The sequence below is a fragment of the Monopterus albus genome, unplaced genomic scaffold, assembly GCF_001952655.1.
Source record: "Monopterus albus unplaced genomic scaffold, M_albus_1.0 scaffold31.1, whole genome shotgun sequence".
NCBI lineage: Eukaryota > Metazoa > Chordata > Actinopteri > Synbranchiformes > Synbranchidae > Monopterus > Monopterus albus.
In genome coordinates, this window is record NW_018127911.1 from 45,722 (window position 1) to 51,013 (window position 5,292).

At 41.1% G+C, this 5,292-nt stretch overlaps 1 pseudogene; it reads left to right on the forward strand.

Annotated features, from left to right (window-relative positions):
- Positions 1-12: 12 nt before the first annotated feature.
- Positions 13-1,918, forward strand: LOC109958172 (N-acetyllactosaminide beta-1,3-N-acetylglucosaminyltransferase 3 pseudogene; annotated as a pseudogene).
- Positions 1,919-5,292: the final 3,374 nt, after the last annotated feature.

Sequence of the window (5,292 nt, forward strand, 5' to 3'; positions counted from 1 at the left end):
TTTTTTGGGTGTGCAACCTCACATGACTCAATAAGGATTACAGCAGAAACCACAGGAATGCAAAGCAGTGAAATCTTTTAAAGTCAGTATTGGCAAAACATTTTTACTGTAAGTAAACAACAATCTGGGAACAAAAACAGGTAAACAGGATTTCCTTTGAAAATGCTTCTACTCTGTTTATTATGAATACACTGTAGGCTGAAAGCTTTTTAGAAATGAAAAGCAAATCTTCATCAATATTCAGTTATAGTTCCTAAGCACACTAAGAGGAAGTGAAAGTAAAGGAACATAAAGATCACGAAAATTCAAGTCTGAAGGGAATACAGGAGTCTGGAGGTTTGTTATAGGAATTAATAACATAACTTCTATATTCAAAAAACATTGCAGTGTGTACCTCATTACTTGGCCACCAGATAACCAATTGACAGAAATTGTTTTGTGGAAAGTTCTCAGTCATGCAAATGTCTGTCAAGTAACAGACTTCTGTGACCTGCAATGTGAAACAGGAAAAATAGAACTAACTTTTAGAATATGCACCTTAATTTGCCTAAAGAAATGAATCTTTAATTCGTTGCGATCTGACTGATATATGTTGATAAGAAAACTGTCCTTTTCTTTGTCACTGCAGAGTTTCAACAATGAGAATCATCAAAGCAAGAACTTTCTTGCTGGTGGGAGCTTTTCTGTTAGTCCTCTATCTCTGTAGAGATTTCAGTGACGACAAAACAGGTCACCTCTATGGTGATGAGAAAGAAGAAGAGAGTAATATAAGGCAAACCATCACAAAGAACTCCTATGTATACTCTTGGCCAAGGTGTCAACAAAATATGTCTGCTGCCAACGTCACAGACTTCAACAAGCTTCCTGGTCATATACAGGACTTTCTCTACTATCAACATTGTCGCCATTTCCCCATGCTGCTGGACATTCCTGACAAATGTGGGGGAGCTGATAGATCTGCAGAAGTCTTCCTTCTTCTGGTCATTAAAAGCTCCCCTGTGAACTATGACCGCCGAGAGGTGCTGCGTAAAACCTGGGCTAAAGAGAGGTTACACAATGGCGTATGGATCCGAAGGCTCTTCATCTCAGGAACGATGGATTCTGGTTATGAGAAAAAAAGACTCAACAAACTACTTGAACTGGAGCAGCGCGAGTACAATGACATCCTGCAGTGGGACTTCAGTGACTCCTTCTACAACCTCACCTTGAAACAGATACTCTTCCTGGAATGGATGGAAAGAAACTGCCCAAAAGCTCGTTTCCTGCTAAACGGAGATGATGACGTCTTTGCCAACACAGACAACATGGTTGAGTATCTCAAAGGCCTCGTGGACAATGATGGAAGCAAGCACCTCTTTATTGGCCAGGAGTTGAAGAATATGGGGCCCATTAGATCACCAGGGAGCAAGTATTTTATCCCAGTTCAGGTGCAGGAGTCAAACTCATACCCCCCGTACTGTGGTGGTGGCGGCTTCCTATTGTCTGGATATACAGCTTTGGTTATATACAATATGTCCTTATCCATTACCATTCATCCCCTTGATGATGTACATGGGGATGTGTCTGGCCAAAGCAGGACTTGCTCCTGCTTCCCATATGGGTGTGAAGACATTCGGACTGAACATTCCCTCTAGGAGAATAGATGGATACGATCCTTGCTATTATAAAGATGTGTTACTGGTACACAGATTCCTTCCAGCTCACATGTATCTTATGTGGCACAGAATACACGATCCCAATCTGAAATGTGATCTAGAAAATGAAAGGGTCTAACAGCACAAACCTAACTCACATGTGGTGACAAAGCTTGGTGGCACGTGAACTGAAAAAACCTACGAAAAAAATCTACTGGACTTATATTTCTCGATCGAAGACGTTTCACCTCTCATCCAAGAGGCTTCATCAGTTCAGACTGACTGGTGTTGAGCCGGAGATATTTATCCCCCTCGGTGTTGTTTCAGTCCTTTGAAGGCCAACAATCTAAGTCCAGTTGATTTTTTTCTAAGGTTTTTTCAGTTTACTATGACCTGGATGACTGAGAATCTGCACAGACATCTTGCTGGCACTTGCACGGATGTGCTTCCTCCTTCTATGATGGAAACAGGATTAAACTGATTAAACACTGGTTACCTGCAGGCTTCAGACATAATGTCAATCATGGGGGTGAGCAACCAGAAAAACAACTGTTCTGCATTTTTAGAATAACAAAACCGTACAGGAGATTTAGGAATATGTCAGTTCCTTTGTTCCTGTGAGTGATAGATGGGTGATAGATGGGCAGCTCTTACAGGAGTTTAGGGGCTGACATGTTTATCTCATCCATTATTTTGTTGACTAAAACTGCAGCTGCAAAACCTGCTTTGTGTCACATCTCACTGGTGGCTACACAAGATAAATAAATTAAACCCCACCCTGCACAGTGGTTGTCCAACTATTAGCAACCAGGCTTGGGCAATCATTTCACACTTCATTATGTAGGAAAACTATCATTAGCAGCTCAGTCCTGTTCTTTAATTGATAAGCAACATTATACTCAGTCTTTCAGTAAAACATCATAATTGCAGTGATCAAGTAACCCTTGAAGAGCCTAAGCTACATCTCACTTTGAAAGTCAGCCAGAGTTTAACTAAATAATTAGCTAGCTACAGCAAAAATAATAATAGTTGCAATATTTGCAATTTCAGCCAACAAAACTGTCATTTTGTCATTTCAGTTGCTGGCTAGACATAAGCTTGCTTTTCTCTAATTAGGAAACCATCGCCTACCAAGAATTTCACAATAAATGTAAATTTGTCAATGTAAACACAGTGTGCACTGTGCAAGAATGAAAAGCTTAACGGCTGCAGCAAAAAAAATTAAGTTGGACAGGGCTTTGTGAATGCTTCAGAAAACTTGTAACTATAGCTTGTTAGTGGTTTCCCACTCAGTCTAAAGCAAGCCGGAATTACAATATTTGATTTTAATGATTAAGGGAATGAGCCCTGCGATGGACTGGCGACCTGTCCAGGGTGTACCCCACCTCTCGCCTGCAGCGAGCTGGGTCTGGCTCCAGCCCCCTGTGACCCCGTTTGGGACTGAGCGGTATAGAAACTGGATGGATGGATGGATTGAAGGAATGTTTTCTACAGTTTGAATAATTCAGATTTAGCTTGTCTTCTGCATACAGGAGATTGTGCCCTTAACTTTCTGGTTGTCTGGTTGCCAGGGAGATATGGAAGTTGTTTAATCAGCTAGAATATAAAACCACTGGGGGATGTTTATGGGTTTGTTTCTGTAGGTATGACCCTGTAACAACAACAGTAAAACAGCCACTCCTATTTGTTATCACATGCAGTTTCAACACATGGTATGTGGAAGAGTGTCTTTTTTATTGCTTAAATTCTATCAGCTGAGCAATGTGATTATGATGAAACAAGGGTTGGGTATTGAGCCCTAATGGAAACTGAACCACACCTAGCTCTAGGTGTGTTGTTATAAAGGTAAACTATGGTGTCTTACAAAATATAATAACTCAGGTTTTTGTAATGATGTAATGTTATTTGATTTTCTGCTTAGGTTTGCTGTTTTATTATTCTTTTTTAGTATAGCCTGTATATTTGTGTTGGAACTACACAGTATGTTAAGAAAGAGATCCAAATGTTGTGCCTTATATCAGCAGTTCTCAGAAATTACAAAAATCTGTTTTGCAGTTCTCAGATTTTAAAAAGAAGAATCATAAATCCAGTGTCAGCAATAAGTATCTCCAGTAAGGATTCATATACAAGATCACAATTTGCTTTCAGGACATTGTAAAACATGATTCAACAGAGGAGAAGGCAGAAGAAGAATACACTGCCATGTCATTTTATGCTACTTTCATGCTACTAAGAAGAGGTTACATCTTAATCATTTGCATTTAAACACACTAGTACAAGTACAAAGTGCTTACATGCATTTATATATTGGGTTGTTTTAATGTGAACAGCTTTGAGATTGTTTGCTGCACATACAGATGTATTTAATATGAAGAACAACAGTATGGCTCATTAAAGAGATGTCTGTGATTCCATTCATTCAGTGACTCATCCCTGTCTACTTGCAAATATATACACAGTATATACATAACATGTACACACACTGTATGTATTTATACTACATACCCAACTGTATACATTCCAACACCAAGAACTTGGTTACTATAAATTAGCGCAAAGGAAAGAAAATGAATGGGCAGCACTGTTTAGGAACACAGGTTACTTTGGTAAAACACTGCTGTGAAATTCCTGCACTTCGACAGCAGCTGTTCAATTATCAGCCACAGACTTACTGATTATGTTACAACTCTTAATGAGGTGTCCTTCTGAAAAGCTGTAGTGATGCCACCTATCAGTCCTGAATAACCAGTTGTAACCTAGTCACCCAGTGAAACCCTAACCTATGTGAAAACCATGACTGGTAATAGACCCTGTAGAAGCAGGAAGAGCAGTCCCCTGAACATACACCAAAATCAGCATGTGCCGGCCATGGTAATGTATTATTTAAAGAAAAGGCCCACAAGCATTTCTACCAACTGGTTTATCCAAGGCCAAGCTGAATATTCATCAGAAAGCCTTATATGTACCCACATCTCACACCTGGTATCAATCTGTGATCAGTGATACATGTTACCGTTACAGGCCAGGCCTTCCCCTTTAACACATACAGGTGATGTTGTTGTTGCTGCCAAAAAGTTGCTACCTGCATGCAGTGTGCAGTACGAGAATTAAAAGACAGCTGCATGCTTTTTACATGCAACTGTAATGTGGCCTCTGATGCCCAGTTTTGAATGGAGCCAGACTGAAACTGTGCAGTCATATGGAGAGAGGCTTCTCTTTGAATGATGAGACTTGGTTGCTTAAAATGTGCGCAGCTGTCAAAGATAATGACAATAGTGGTAATATGACATAAAAGAGCACTCATTTTCCATCTTAATAGCCTCAATTAAACCCATATTTCCATCCATCCATCCATCCATTTTCTACCGCTTATCCGGAACCGGGTCACGGGGGCAGCAGTCTAAGCAAAGATGCCCAGACTTCCCTCTCTCTAGACACTTCCTCCAGCTCCTCCAGGGGAATGCCAAGGCGTTCCCAGGCCAGCCAAGAGACGTAGTCCCTCCAGCATGTCCTGGGTCTTCCCCGGGGCCCGCTCCCAGTGGGACATGCCCGGAACACCTCCCTAGGAAGGCGTCCAGATGCCCGAGCCACCTCAGCTGGCTCCTCTCGATGTGGAGGAGCAGCGGTTCTACTCTGAGCTCCTCCCAGGTGACCAAGC